Source organism: Erinaceus europaeus, chromosome 4 (assembly GCF_950295315.1).
Source record: "Erinaceus europaeus chromosome 4, mEriEur2.1, whole genome shotgun sequence".
Taxonomy (NCBI): Eukaryota; Metazoa; Chordata; class Mammalia; order Eulipotyphla; family Erinaceidae; genus Erinaceus; species Erinaceus europaeus.
In genome coordinates this window covers 154,148,258-154,165,116 of record NC_080165.1, presented here as the reverse complement: position 1 = coordinate 154,165,116, position 16,859 = coordinate 154,148,258, and positions in this window count along the sequence as shown.

Sequence of the window (16,859 nt, the reverse complement as noted above, 5' to 3'; positions counted from 1 at the left end):
CTGATATTTGACCTGAAAACTTACCTACTTAGTAAGTATGCTCCAGGCGATGCTTTTTAAAAGCCCACTTCATTGGGGAAGGTTCATGAGTGATAGTACAGCTTCTGACACCAGGATACAGTTCTCTGTCTTCTCTTTCAGTCCTGTCAAATTTGAAAAAGAAAGAAAAAGTGGAAATATGGCCACCAGGACTAGTGGTTCATCCTATAGTAACAGATCCCAATTGATAACCCACGTGGCAATGGGAAGAAAGAAAAAAGACAGACAAGAGTGTAAAAGTTCTTTAAACACAAGTCACCATATGAGAAAACCTGCACAGAGGAAGCTTCACAAGAGGCAGAGCCATGCTGTGGTATCTCTCTCTCTCTCTCATCTGCATTCACATTTCCCTGCCCACATTTCTCCCTCACTGGCTCTCACCTCTAAATTAAAAACAAAACAGCAGTCAGTCATCATCCCTGTAATCTACCAGGTGCCTAACTAAAGAAGGATGTTCATAGAATGTAAATTAATATATTCTAGACACCAGATACTCAATATGACGTAGGGAAAAGACAAAACAATGGTCTGAGTGTAATTTGAGCAATTCGCCTTTTAAAATCCACTGTGCAAAAAGCCATTATTACTCAGAATGCTTAGAAAAAACCAGATGGGGGGCTGGGCAGTATCACAGTGAGTTAAGCACACTTGGCACAAAGTGCAAGGACCGGCATAAGGATCCTGGTTTGAGCCCCCAGCTCCCCACCTGCAGGGGGGTCACTTTACAGGCAGTGAAGCAGGTCTGTAGGTGTCTTTCTCTCCCCGGTTTCCCCTCCCCTGTCAATTTCTATCTGTCCTAGCTGAAAACAATAAGAACAGCAATAAGAGCAATAATAAGAAGAAGAACAATGACAACACTAAACAGCAAAGGCACCAAAAGGGGAAAAATAGCTCCCAGGAGCAATGGATTAGAAGTGCAGGCACCAAGCCCCAGTGATAAACCTGGAGGCAGAAAAAAAAATATATGGTGGTGTTTTGCTGCCACCTTATGGACAAGATGAAGAATGCATCTGACTAAGAAAAAGACTAGCTTTAGATAATAATATATATGTTTACATGGAACCTCTTTTTAAATTTTTTTAAATTTTATTTATTTTCCCTTTTGTTGCCATTGTTATTCTTATTGTTGTAGTTATTATTGTCGTCGTTGTTAGATAGTACAGAGAGAAATGGAGAGAGGAGGGGAAGACAGAGAGGGGAGCAAAAGACAGATACCTGCAGACCTGCTTCACCACGTGTGAAGCCACACTCCTGCAGGTGGGGAGCTGGGTGCTCGAACCGGGATTCTTACGCCAGACATGGAACTTCATTTAAAAAATCCTGAAGAAACGCATTGTGAGGGGTCAGGGGGCAGCACACCTGACTAAATACACACACTACAGTGCACAAGGACCCAGGTTCAAGCCCCTGGTCCCCACCTACAGGGGGAAAGCATCACAAGTGGTGAAACAGGGCTGTGTCTGTCTCTCTCCCTCTCTATCTCCCCTCGCCTCTCATTTTCTCTGTTTCTGTCCCATAATAAATAAGTAAATAGATAAATAAATAAATAAATAAATAAATGTTTAAATGAAATGCACTGTGAACAAAACCTGAGCTCTCCTTCCCACAAAACACTTAGAAACTCTGGATTGTGGCGCTTTCTGCCCCCTCGTGGACACAGCGTAGAATGCATCTGAATAGACGAATTCACCAATTCCCAGTGTAAGCTTTTAAATATTCAAATAATGGGTGTCACTGTGCTTAAAAATAATGGTGGGCGAGGGAGACAGCATGATGGTGATGCAAAGAGACTCTCCTGCCTGAGGTTATCAGGTCCCAGGTTCAATGCCTCAAAGCAGAACTGAGCATCATCCAGAGCTGAGCAGTGCTCTGGTAAAATAATAATGATAATGGTAATGATGATAATAATATAGAAGTTGGGGAGATGGTGCAGTGGTCTTGAGTATGTGATCCCAGGTTCAATCGCTGCCCCTCCTGGCTCTGGTTGCTTCTCTAGAGCCCTTTCCCTCTTTACATGGATGGAAAGTGCTTTTCAATGAAGAAATACAGACCACAAGCTTCTCAGAAAAGAAGACCTCGAGACCATGGGGAGGGGACAAACACACCAGAGAGTGCGGGTCACCTCACGGGACGCAGGAGCCCCTTCGTGGGACCCCGTTGCCACTGGCTTTACCATCCTCCATTGGAATGAGCAGCAAAACCTGTGGCCACATGCCAGCTAGACTAGGGCCTGGGCCTAAGACACCCATCAGTGGAATTTGAAGAAGAAAAACCTGTGGCTAAAGGCCAAAAGGAGTCATCCCCTAAGTGGTAGAGACTTGGCCTAGCTAGCTAGTGCAACAAATATCCAGTAACCATACAGGTCAGCAAGTAAAGATTGAATTATGCCTGCCTACACCTAAGAACCCTCCAGACATTTGGGGTATCTCAGCTGGCTCCCCTGCCTAGGAGGAACCTGACCTGGACTGGCAGTCAGGAAGGGCTTCCTGCAGGAGGGGACAGCTAAGCTGAGCCTTAAAGAGCAGCTGGGTGGCCAGGGGAACCCAATGGAAGGTGGAGTGGTGCAGTGGTGTCTGTCTGTCTGCTCTCCCTTTCTCACTCTGTATTTCACTCTAAACTAAATAATAGAGCTGGAGAGATAATGGCTTAATGGCTCTGCAAAATCCCATGCCTGAGTCTCCTAAGGACCCAGGTTGAATCTCCCACACCACCAGAAGACACATCTGAGCAGTGCTGGTGAAAAGCTGAAAGGAATTAAGGAAGGAAGCAAGTTAAGTCGCTTCACAGGCAGTGAAGCAGGTCTGCAGGTGTCTGTCTTTCTCTCCCCCTCTCTGTCTTCCCCTCCCCTCTCCATTTCTCTCTGTCCTATCCAACAACAATAACATCAATAATAAGTACAACAATAAAACAACAAGGGCAACAAAAGGGAATAAATACTTCAAAATATTTTAATTATTAATTTATTTATTTACCCTTTTGTTGTCCTTGTTGCTTTATTGCTGTTGTTGCTGATGTCATCACTGTTGGATAGGACATAAAGAAAGGGAGAGAGGAGGGGACAACAGAGAGGGGGAGAGAAAGAGACACCTGCAGACCTGCTTCACATACTGTGAAGTGACTCCCCTGCAGGTGGGGAGCTGGGGGCTTGAACCAGGATCCTTAAACTAGTCCTTGTTCTTTGTGCCACATGCACTTAACTTGCTGCACTACCACCCAACCTCCCAAAAATATATTTTTAAAAGAAGCCCTTAGGCTGGGTGACAGCTTAGACATTTGTATCTCTCTCTCTCCATAGCTAAATATAATAATACAATAAAATACATGTCGTTTTCGACGGGTTATGTTGTTTTCGCCGGGTTGGCTTCACAGGCAGGTAACAGACGACCAGGGACTCATAGTTGAGCTGTAGGCAGTATCTCTTTATTCATGCAGGACGCAGCACAATCTAAGACGAGCTAAGCTAAACTCAAGGTAAAATACTCTAAAACTCACAATGCTGTCTTTATATATACTTGCCAAGTAGGGTGGAAACAGGGTGTGACATAGAGAGGGTGGAGAGAAAAGTGACTGGTGACAATCAGAGTGTGACAAGGAGAGGATCAGGGTGTGACAAGGAGGGGGGGTGGAGCAAAAACATATCATGAAACAGTGGGGATTGAACCAATGCCCTGGAGGGAGGTGCTTGTTAACAGCGGTTATATAAATAGAATGAAGTGGTTATGTAAATAGAATAGTGTTAAGCAGGGGGGATTTAAACCAAATGAAACAGAAGGGGTCTCATGCATACCAACAATTCCCCCTTTCTTTTTAACTAATGGCCATTGTGGGGTGAACAGAAACGTATATCGTACAGGCATTTTCAAAAGAACTGGCATAAGACATGGAAAACAAAATAGGCGAACAGCAATAACCAGTGTGATGCCAAGGGGAGCTTTTCTTGCCTCAAAGGGCAAGGCCTAGCAGGCAAAAGGGCATTTCTTGCCTCTGGGAACGCTTCATGCCTCTGGGGGCATCTCTTGCCTCAAAGGGCGTTTCCTGCCTCTGTGGGCATCTCTTGCCTCTTGGGGTGCTTCATGCCTCTGTGGGCATAACCTAATAAGGAGGGGGAGTTTTCTGCCTCTGGGACAGAGCCTGCAGGCGAGGGAACATGGTCTATAAAGTCTCAAGGCAATTGGCTGAAGTTAGTCTTTGAGAAACACAGCAGCGTGTACCAGTAAGTCCGATGGAGGTGTCAGTCCAAAGTAGCTGACCACAGAAGAAAATGTCAGAGGATGAAATGCTGTACGTCTGTCTCGATGGGGAATGTCGGCCACCTGAATTCTGCTTTTCTGTAGAGAGTGATCTTTGGAGTCTGTGAATCTGTTTCTTCAGGTCGTGCCAGGTCTCATCATTGGTTTCCGGGGGCGATGTCAGAGAACAGGATCCAAATGGATTTCCAGGAATTCTATTTGAGTAGATGCTTTTTCATGTGAAGACTTTGACAGCTGAAATTCACTTACTTGTCAAACAAAACTTGTAGCAGATTAGAAGTTTACTATAATTGATAACTCCATTATAATTGGAAGTCCTTTCTAGTATGATTTTAAGGTTGTTTAAACAGTTTAAACTCAATAAAATGTGGAAAGGTAAACAGAAGAACCACGGTTAAAAGCCTCAGGCATGAGAATAATTAACATAATCATTGCACTATCTGCCCCACCCATAACTCATATAGTTTTCAGGATTAAACGTTTCAGATTCATGTCAAGACGTAAAAGAGAAATCAAAGGAGGAAATAAACAATTTTTTGGATTGTTTCTGGATGTCTCTAGAAATCATGGCTGCGTCTAGCATTTTTTTTTTTAAGTCAATGTCAAACAAAAATTCAGTCATTCAAATCATTCTCTTATGAAACGCAACTTGAACCAGATTATCAAGATCTCACCATGTAGGATTAAGAATCCCCGGAGGGCGACCTAGTCCAAAAAGGTCCTCGAAATTCCATTTAGGGTGCTTCTGACTGTTCCTGCTGGATTGCTTCAGGCACCCATTTTTAAAAGCGTCTTCCCATCGAAGAAAGAATCCAATCAGGAGAGTAGAACTAACCACGTGTCTCCATACTTGGGAACTGCCAGGGTACTCGAGAATGTTCTTCAAATTAGAGTAGTCCTTCTCCATGGGAAACATGCGAGAAGAAGTCCAGAAAGTCCCAGGGGAAATCCCCATGCATGTCCCAAGGTCTACGATCACGGTCATAAAGAACGAAATTATGGCCTGGAGCGAAATGTAGTCCTTTTCCTCGGGAAACATGAGAGAGGGAATCCAGAAAGTCCAAGGAGAAATCTCCGTGCATCTCCCAAGCTCTATGATCCCGGTCATAAGAAACCAAAGTTCCCGGTGAGGGAACCGAAGTGTGGCCCAGAGTAAAATGTTCCAGAGACAGAGAAACTGTCTCATAATGAAACAGTAGAGGCTTTGGCAAACCTCTTCGTAAGTAGAAGAGAAGACCATAGTGCATAGGTAGGCAAAGTCTTCACTTATCTGGGAGTTGCGCAGGTCTGGTCCCACGTTGTGGCGCCATATGTCGTTTTCGACGGGTTATGTTGTTTTCGCCGGGTTGGCTTCACAGGCAGGTAACAGACGACCAGGGACTCATAGTTGAGCTGTAGGCAGTATCTCTTTATTCATGCAGGACGCAGCACAATCTAAGACGAGCTAAGCTAAACTCAAGGTAAAATACTCTAAAACTCACAATGCTGTCTTTATATATACTTGCCAAGTAGGGTGGAAACAGGGTGTGACATAGAGAGGGTGGAGAGAAAAGTGACTGGTGACAATCAGAGTGTGACAAGGAGAGGATCAGGGTGTGACAAGGAGGGGGGGTGGAGCAAAAACATATCATGAAACAGTGGGGATTGAACCAATGCCCTGGAGGGAGGTGCTTGTTAACAGCGGTTATATAAATAGAATGAAGTGGTTATGTAAATAGAATAGTGTTAAGCAGGGGGGATTTAAACCAAATGAAACAGAAGGGGTCTCATGCATACCAACAAATACAACTATTTAAAATAAGAGTGCAGGGGGTAGATAGCATAATGGTCATGCAAAAATACTCTCATGCCTGAGGCTCCAAACCCCCGCACAACCATAAGCCAGAACTGATCAGTGTCCTGGTTAAAAAGGAGGAGGAAGAGGAGAAGGAGACAAAGAAATATAATTTGTGTGACCTATATTTGGATTTTGTATAATTACTCTTTATAGCCATTATTGTTTCAGAAAGAAGTGGTTAGGTTGATTAAACAGTATATAATGCTTTGAACTCTAAAGCACAAGTTCCAGCATCATATGATTCAGGGTGTCAGTCTGGGCCTCTGCTCCTCTCTCTCTTAATGAATAATTTTAGGGTTTGTGTTATAGCAAGATAGCTATAAAAAAGATTCCTATGTCTGAGGCTTAGATTTCCCAGGTTCAACTCACAGCAGCACCACCAACTCATCAGAAATGAGCACTGCTGGCCTCATATGTTGCTTCCTCTGTATTTGTTACTAGCTTCACCAGTAAAATAAATAAATAAAATATTTAAATCATAACAAATATTTTTAACTATATAAATTACCACCATAGTGGTCCGGGAGGTGGCACAATGTATAAGGCATTGGACTCTCAAGCATGAGGTCCTGACTTCAATCAATCCCTGGCAGCACATGTACCAGAGTGATGTCTGGTTCTTTTTCTCTCATCATTTCTCATGAAGCAATCAATAAAAACTATTTTAAGAAAATATCACCATAAAATCTATACAGTCATGGATCAATTCTATACTTGATTAAAGTATCACCATAATCAAAGAGATATGTATGATATATTCTTCACAAACCACTGTCTTACACCAGAATAAGGGTCTTATAGAAATCCTACAGTACAATGATTTAAAATAATTATGAAGGAAAACAACTTATTCAATTATGTAGATTAAGAAACTTTAAACAAAGCCCAATGCAATTTGATATACTCAGCCTTTAAATCAGAATCAAAATAGCATTGTTTAAGATATAGATGTTTTTGAAGGCTTGAGTCTAAATATCTATTCCTGAAATCAACAGCAAGTTCAGAATAATGAATTTCTCTAGTATTGCTTTTAAAATTTTTATTTATTCATTCCTTTATGGGATATAGATTTAAAAAAATAGAGGGAAAGGCAAGATAGAGTGCTTCATCACTTATTAAGCTCCCACTCTGCAGTTGGGACTAGAGTGCTTGATAGCAAATCCTCAGAAATGCTAAGATGTTGTCAATCAAGTGTGCCGCTACCTGTGCTGTCCCACAATGCTTTTTATAGAAATTTTATTTAAAATTCCAGAAACACATATTTCTCACTGATATTATAAGTTAAGCCCAAATAGCATAGCATCTTCATTAAGATTTACTTTACATATTGAGAAAGTTTTATTAGCATATATACTATACTATGAGATCTAAACAGATCTCTTCTCATAAAGCATGCCATCTGCTATCACTTTATACTTTCCTAAAACTCCATCCTGAGATGTGAAAACACACACACACACACACACACACTGAGAGATGGAGATGGAAAATATGGCAGTACCTATTCACAGACCACGTCACACCATTTACATATCCTGCTAAAAATTCAAAGTTATCTGGAGTGGACTAAAGAATTTGTGCAAACATTTAAAATAAAGACAACACTGATTTAAAAACATTAATTTATTACATAATTTATTAAATACTTTAGTCTCTAATATATGTGTTGTCAAGAATCAAAATTTGTACTTCAGAAGTGCAAAATAAGGCTGCACCACTAATGCACTTTCCTGGAGTATACATAAGACTCACATCCTATAAATTATGAAATAATACCCAAAGGAACTGCATGATCCCTAAAAAAGTGTGAAGGCAATCATACTCATAAAATGGAAAAAAAAAATTGGCCACAGTACATTATTACCACCTGCTGATTCAAGATAATCCCAATTAAAATTTCCATTTTCCTGGTTAAATAAGTAAAAGGAGATGTAAACATTCAGACTGATTATTAAGAGTCTAATTAAGAATACATCTACCTTGAAAAGCAAAATCAAACCAAGAGTATCCTACTTATTTATACATTATATTTATACAATATGAGCTAGTGAGGTGTTTAATCCCAGGAGATATAGAAATCAAGAGAAATTAATTACAAAAATAGCCTGGGTCCACCCATAGTCAATGGTTTGGATAAACAAAGCAACACCCCGATAGAGTTTACATGAAATTGCAACAACAGACAAAGTACAGAAAACTAAAATATGAGGCAAAAAAGGCAGGTGGTTAACTCAAAATGGGTTAAATGTGGGCTGGCTGGAGAGTTTATTGGGATAGTGAACTTCCTTTCTCATGGACACAACCCAAGTTCAATCCCAGTTCCCATCACCCTGAGGGAAGCTCCAGTGTTGTGCTGTCTCTCTCTGAAAAAAGTCAGCATTATAATCATTAAGTCAGCATTATAATCATTATGGAGAGTGTTGTTAAAATTCGGTGGCTCCGTCTGGCCGGGCTAGCTTCACGGGCGGGTAACAGCGATGACCAGAGACATACAGCTGGGCAGGGAAGCTGTATTTCTTTATTCAGGAACAACGATTCATAAACTAAGACAAACTAATCACCAAACAGAACTCTGCTGTCTCTTTGCAGCGGCGCAAGCACTCTCTCTTACTCTGCAACTCTCCAACTCTGGACTCTGGAACTCTGTCGGGGTTCCTAGGGGTGGGGCCAAGCGGCCCGCAAAACTAACTGGACTGATCCAATTTTCTTGGCGGGAAGAACTAGAACAACCCAATGTAAAGCATACAACAGGAGAGAGGAGGGGAAGATAGAGAGGGGGAAAGACAGACACCTGCAGACCTGCTTCACTGCCTGTGAAGTGACTCCCCTGCAGGTGGGGAGCCGGGGACTCGAACCGGGATCCTTCAGCTGGTCCTTGTGCTTAGCACCACCTGCACTTAACCCGCTGCGCTATCACCCAACTCCCAAACTTTTCTTTTTTAATACCAACAAAGTTATTACTGGGGCTCAGTCATTACTGACGCACTACTCCTAGTGGCCATATTTTCATTTTCTTTCTAATTTTAATTAGATAGGATATAACAAAATAGAGAGGGTAGGGAGAGAGAAGGAGAGAAAGATATACACCTGTGGACAAGCTTCACTCTTGAATTTGACTCACTGCAGGTGGGGAACGAGGTTACTTTGGGAAAATTTAGTCTTGTAAGCACAGCCAGCTGAGACTCATCAGGCTGGGGGACACTGCACAGTGCTTATGTAATAAGAATCTCATGTCTAGGGGTCCGGCGATAGAGCAGAGGGTTAAGGCACGTGGCACAAAGCTCAAGGACCAGGGTAAGGATCCCGGTTCAGGCCTCCAGCTCCCCAACTGCAGGGAAGTTGCTTCACAGGAAGTGAAGCAGGTCTGCAGGTGTCTATCTTTCTGTCACCTCTCTATCTTCCCCTCCTCTCTCCATTTCTCTGTCCTATCCAACAACAACATCAATAACAGCGATAATAATAGCTACAATGATAAAAGAACCAGGGCAACAAAAGGGAAAAAATGGCCTCCAGGAGCAGTGGATTCATGGTGCAGGCACCGCGTCCCATCAATAACCCCGGAAGCAAAAAAAAAAAAAAGAATCTCATGTCTGAGGTTGCAAAGTCTCAGGCTCTATTCCCCATGCCACCACGAGCTGAAATGTACCAGTGTTCTAGTAAAAAAAATAAATACAGTAGGGGAAAGAGTGGTACACACAAGTTACAATGCACAAGGACCTGGGTTAAAGCCCCAGTACTCACAAGCAGGGGGGAAACTTCACAAAAAAGTAAAACAGTGCTACAAGTCTCTATCACCCCAAATGATCTGTCCCTTGCAAATAAATAACATAGTTTAAAAAAGAATAATGTAAAATTAAGACTAAACAATAAACATAATTTAAGGAGGTAGTAAAGGTGAAACCTGCAACTTAAAACCCAAAGGAGGCTGTGCTGTAGTGTCCCTCCCTCTCTGCCCCTTTCTTATCCCTCAGACTATAATAAACTCTTTGGGGGGAGTCAGGCGGTAGCAGGTGGCGCAAAGTGCAAGGACCAGCATTAGGATCCCGGTTTGAGACCCCGGCTCCCCACCTGCAGGGGAGTCCCTTCACAAGCGGCGGAAGCAGGTCTGCAGGTGTCTATCTTTCTCTGCCCTTCTTTGTCTTCCCCTCCTCTCTCCATTTCTCTCTGTCCTATCAGACAATGATGACATCAATAACAACAATAATAATAATTACAACAATAAAACAAGGGCAACAAAATAGAATATTAAAAATATATATAATTTTAAAAAACAAATAAATAAACTCTTTGGGGGGGCTGAGTGACAGCGCACCTGGTTAAGCACATATACTATAATGCGCAAGGACCCAGGTTCAAGCCACTGGTCCCCACATGCAGGGGGAAAGCTTTATGAGGGGTGAAGCAGGGCTGCAGGTGTCTCTCTGTATCTCTCCCTATCACCCCCTTCCCTGTTGATTTCTGACGGTCTCTATCCAATAAAGATAACAAATAAATAATTTAATACATAAATAAACTCAGGAATACTGAATGTAGGGTGGGAGACAGCACGAAGGCTGAGCTGAGATGACCAGGCCTGAGTCCCAGTAGTGTTGCAGACAGAGTGCAGACCTTGCACATCGGAGGCTCTAGATTGCATACTGGAGTCTCACAGAATGGAGGACACAGCTCTATGGCCTGTCCCTCCCCTGCTCTCTCACAACCACTGGACATGAGACTGGAAGGGGACCTAATGGCAAAAGCAGGCCAGGGACTCCTGCCTGGGGCTTCTAGTCCGCTGTACGCAGGAGCTGCCTGGACTGAGAAACCACCCCCTTGCCCGCCCTGACCACAGTTGCTCCCATTGGAGTCTGTGACCATGCCAAGGGGTGGGGCGGGCGGGGCACAACACACAGCCACCACCCAGCACCCGGAAAAGCCGGAGCATTTAATCCCCAGCTTCAAGCAGCAGGGCAGAAGCCAGGCAAATGAAGCTTCACCTAGCCCAGGGCAGTCTCCCTAATCCCCGGGCAGGTATAAGCGCCCCAAGCCCTCAGGAGGCACATCAAAGTCCGCAGCAGAAGCATGGCGGGGCTGCGGATGTTGAGTTGGGGATGGGGAAGGGGGTTCAGCATGGATGGCTCAGCGCACCTGAGCGCCCATGCCCTGGAAACAGCCTCCCAGCGCAGCCTCGGGGTCCAGGGGACGAATGCCGGCGGGGTGTGCCCCTCCAGTCGCCCCCCTCACTGAGCTGAGCTCAGGGGCCCTGCAAGCTCCTAGGGTGGCGGGTGGGATATCAGCCGCGTGCTCCTCCGCTGGGGGAGGTGCACTGGGAGGCCCTCTCCCCCGGGAACCTTGGCCGTGGTCCCAGAGCGACTCCTGGTAGCAGGAACTCGTGGGCCTGACCCGCCAGGGCGTGGAGACGCCTGCGACTCCGTTTGATCCCTCCGGGAGGTGTCGAAAGCCCCTGACCTCTGTCCCAGGCCCGGAGCAGGCTTTATGGGGCCCAAGTTCGGGCCACCGCGCCACCGAGTCACCCCAAAGCCTGGTGGCTGACCGCCCATCTGGCGCCACCTTCCCACCCGCCCCGGCTCTGCCCCGCTCTGGACACTCACCTCCCGCTCCAGTCTGGGCTCTCCTCTCCGCCACCTTGAAAAAAAAAGGGGGGTTCCGTGTTCCGCAGCGGGGCAAGTGGATGGAAGCCGAGGAGTATGGGCCGAGCGCAGTGCCTGGAACTCCACGCGGGCCATGGGAGGAGGGGGCCCCCGAGCAAAGACCCCAGCGGGGGAACAAGGAGGGAGCCGAGCTAAGGCCGCGCTTCCTGAGTGTCTGGAGACAGCCACGGTGGGGAGGCCTCCACTGGGAGACCTAGGAAGGAGCTGCCACACCTAGGCAGGAGGGGCGGCGCAGGAGAGCATGCGGGACCCCAGGGAGAAGCTGTGCGGGCCCGAAGGCTTAGCCTAGGAGGGTGGGCAGGCTGCAGCACGCGGTACAGGCAATGTGCCAGGTGCAGGCAATGGACCCGGGGGCGGGGACAATTGCTGGGGAGGGCCCGCGCCCACGGAGACCCCCCCCCCCCCAGTGCGGCACCATTGGCCCAGGTGCAGGCAGCGGGGGGAGGGGGGGACCGGGTGCTGGCCGTGAGGCTTCATCTTGAATGTGGCTGGGGAGCTGCTCCCAGAGCCGCCTACAGCCCCCAGCTGGCCCCTAGGGGTCCCGCCGCCGGTCTGCAAGCCTGGTCTCCAGCCTCAGACAGAGGCGCCCAGCCACCTCCCTAGCCCGAGGTGCGTGAAGCTTGGCGCCCTTGGAAACCCAAGCCCGGGTTGAGGGAGGGGAGGTGCGTCTGCAGCTGGTGATGCCCCGTGGTGGCCCACTTTCACCATCCCGTGGGCAGAAAGATGCATATGTCTGGGCTGTCTCTATGGGACCAGCCCAAGGCAGGTGTGCACCGCGCTGGAGAGAGGACTAGGGGTCCCCCTCCCCGCCATGTCCTCATCCACCTAGGTTCATCCTCCTACTGCAGACTTACAAGTGTCTGGTCACCACCACCACGGAGAACAAAGGCTGTCTATCCCAGAAGGGTTGGAGAAGGTGAGGCACCCCCAGACCCGTTCCGACCCTCCTTCCTTCCCTCCATTGCAATGGAGGCTCCAGGAGAGGAGCAGGGCAGTGGAGACTGGAGAAAGGATTAGTTACTCACCCTCAGCCATTCCTCCCATTTCACCGGAGCATTGTGAGGGGCGAGGTGGGGGCCTGGATACTCCCAGGCTGTCAGCGTTGAGGTGGCCTCTTCCTCCTTCCCCTGGTCTCCAAAGCACCGAAGCACACCCACCCCACCCACACAGATCCTGGATCCCCAGAAGGCAGTCTCAGTGCAAAACCAGATTACAGGCAAAATGTTAATCCGTCCTCTCTTTTAGCTCCTAGTTCTAGGGATCAAACTACACAGCCTGAGAAGTGCCCTGGTGTTTCTCTCTCTCTCTCTCTCTCCCTCTCTCTCTCCCTCTCTCCCTCTCCCTCTCCCTCTCCCTCTCCCTCTCCTTCTCCCCCCCCCTCTCTGTGTCATTAAAAATAAAATAAAAAAGAAAAGGGAGAGAGAGAATTGTAAAACTGTTTCACAACTTGCAAAGTTTTACCCCCAGAACCACACAGTACAGACATATGCTCTGTTACTCTCCTCCTCTTCCCCATTCTCACTCATAAATAAGTGAATGCTATTTGCAAATATATATCTTTACAGGTAGAAGCCTACCTCAGTGTGTTAGGGACTGGGCTTGATCCAAGGTTATGCCCATGACAAAACAAGTTCACTCTATGATGTGTGCATTTCACCATATGTGCCACTGCCTGGCCTAGCAAGAACCCTCTGCACAAGTGCATTTGCATGCATGAATGGCACATGGGATTCACAAAACTGTCTTTCCCTAAGTCATTCCCCAACTTGGCTCTTCCCATGCCTATGCTTTCTGTCATTTTCAAAGATTCCATTGGGAGTTGCCAAATGGGAGCACAGCTGCATTCTGATGTGTGGCCACAAGGTGGCAGAAAACCCTGTAGTTCTGTGTAAGCATTTTGTGAAATGAGGTGAGTTAAGGCATTGTTGATATGGATGCCAAGGTTTGAATTGCACATAGGATTCCAAGCAAAATGTTAATCCGTCCTCCCTTTTAGCTCCCATTTCTCAATATTGACTATGCAGCCTGGGGGATGAGACGTCCCCATAAAAAAAAAAAAGGGGGTGGATGGGCTGGGGTTACAGACCTTTGCAGTTGCTCCCACAAAGTATCAAGGACTCTCATTAAGATCTGGTGTGAACTGGAAGCAGATAGTGGAAGTAGGGTGATGTGGTGGCTATAGTTCCCTCTACCACTGCCCCCACAGAGGTAGTGACAGTGCAAATACAAACCCTTCCAAGGGCTTGACTCCTGGGCACAGCCTGCTCTGGCCCCTGGATGCCTTAGCTACAGAAGGCAAATCCCCCTCCCACCTCCAAAAAAAAAAAACTAAGGTTGGGCTGGCATGGGGTGCCAAGACCTGGGCTAGGGTGGTCCAAGTGAGCAAGGTCACTGGACCCAGTAAGACCCAGGGAGAGAGGGCTCCACCCCAGCCTCTCCTGAGCCCACATACATCTTCCCCACCTGGTCTAAGAAACACCCCAGCACCCAGGCCACCTCCCCATCAGTGCCCTACCTGCTACCCAAGGCCATGAGAGGGTTCTGGGTGGGTGTAAGAGTGTGGTGGCCACAGGGCCCTCAAGCTGGAGTTCAGGCCACACTGGCTGCAAGTGGCCCCAATGGATCTTATCTGGACCTCACTGGCCTCCTTCCTCTACAGAGACCTCCTACTATGTGTCCTAAACACTATCCCCATCAAGGCTATCCCTCTCTGCCAGCTCACTGGTTAGGGCTTCATGAGGATGGGATGCAAGGAAGACAGAGGCCAGGTGATGGCTCTCACCCTGGCAGAGAGCTGGCATGTAATAAGTGCTCAATGAACTGTGTAAAGTGAGCTCTCTCTCCTAAAATTCTAACTCATATGAAATAAACAAAATAAATATGGGACTGGGTGGTGGTGCACCTGGTTAGTCACACTTAGTATGAACACAATATCCTCAAGGACATGGGTTCAGAACTCCCCACCCCCCACCTGCAGGGGAATACTTGATGAATTATGATACAGCAAGTCTGCAGGTATCTGTCTCTCCATGTCTCCATCTCCACCAACCCTCTCAATTGCTCTCTGTCCTATGGAGTTAAAAAATAAACAAATGAAAAGCCATGAGATGCAGTTGATTCATAGTGCCAGCACCAAGCCCCAGAAACTGCAGGCAAAACAAATAAAAAACAAAACAATAAATATTATTAAATATAATAAAATAAATATTATTTTAAACCTATGTCCCTCACCTCAGCAGACAGCTGGCACAAATTAAGTACTCAATAAGCTGTGTAAAGTGAGCTGCCTTTTCCCTTCGCTGCAGCAGGCCATGAGATCATTCACCTGCCTACCCATCCCTTCCAGCTGCACCAAATTGAGAACCACAGTTCATCTCAAATGACTGTGGCAACTGGGTGTCTGCAGTGGATGAGTCTGGTAGGTCTGCAGGATTTCAGGAGATCAACCCTGAATTCCAGAAAAGATGCCCAGGATGGAGCCTATTGACAAGAGACCCCAGAATTCCTGAGTGACCTCGGCTGCAGTGTTTGGCTGGTACTGAGGATGAAGTATCTGAAATTGACTGGCCCAGTCTGGTACATGTGGTCCTAACCTTTCTGAGTAGCTAGATATTGTGGATGATGTAGGGGATGCAGGAGGAGTTCTAGAAGTAGACAGAGTCTGCAGGTGTGAAGGGGAGAGGGGAGAGCTTTGCAGCCCAACCTTGGCTAGTCCCACTCCTATCACTCCATCTGGTGTGGGGTTAGCTGGGCCTCCACAGTAATGTCAAGGAGACCCCTCACCACTGCCTGATCCAGCACCTCAACTCATGCCTCCCACACTAAGCCCCTAAAACTCAGACCCCCCAGCACTCCATAACCCCCACAGATGAGTCCAGTTGAGCCTACATGAGGCAGGTGATGCAGGCTCAAGGCCAGGCCATACCAGCTCTACTGGCTCTGCCCAGAATAGGTTTCACTCATGCGGGGGCCTGGCAGGAGGGTATGCACACCATAGCCCACTGTGTGCCTGTTGCCCCGGGGAGATTAGCCAGGTGAGTGCCCTGTCTCCACTGAGAAAGTTTACAAGAAAGCTAGAAAGTTCCCTCTGAACAAGTGCTTTTGCATGAATGAATGGCACACTGGACTCACAAAACTGTCTTTCTTTTCCTAAGTCATCCCCCAACCTGGCTGTTCCCATGCCTATGCTTTCTGTAAATTTCTGAGAAGATTCCATTGGGAGTAGCCAAAGGGAGCACAGCTGCATTCTACTGTGTGTCCACAAGGCGGCAGAAAAACCTGTAGTTCTGTGTAAGCACTTTGTGAAATGAGGGGAGCTCAGGCATTGGCAACTATGGATGTCAAGGTTTGAATTGCACATAGGATTCCCAAAACATTTGCTCTTTACTCTTGGGTGTGGTGGTCTCCCATTTTGCTTTCCAAGTGGATGGGGTTTCTCTATTGTTCTGGGAAGACTCCATTGGGAGCTTCTGAATTCCTGTGCTCAGCTGCATTCCATTGCAGCCCTTAGTAATGGATTAAGTAATACTAATTAGGGAAAGTATTTTTGTTATTAGTGATGTAATATTGACCTACTAAATTATATAGGATTATAATGATATACCTTTTCAACCAACAGAGTTCTGTTTCTCCACTTCCTTATGCCGTAGTTCTCCAAAGACTATTCTATGAATATATATATATATATATATATATATATATATATATATATATATATATCCATTTCTTCCTATTGCCCTACCTTCATTTCCTTTCTAAGTCACACCTACTACTTCTGAGCCTCACTTTTTTTTTTTTTTTTTTTTTTTTTTACCAAATGTAGTAAATCCCTAGTCCAGTTATGTGGCCAAGAGATTACAAAGTTGGAGTCAGGTAAACATGTGATAATTGTGACTTAAGATCAAATACACTGGTCAACAATTCTTAAACTGCAGTGTAATTTTATAAAAGCTCGGTGATGGTCAGCAAACCTCTTCTCTGTGAACTTTCAGGTTTTCTTCCCAGCACTTCTAGGCCTGACTGCTACTGAGTGTTCTTTATCTCCTTTGATAAATAGATGTATATATACCTTAATTGTAATTT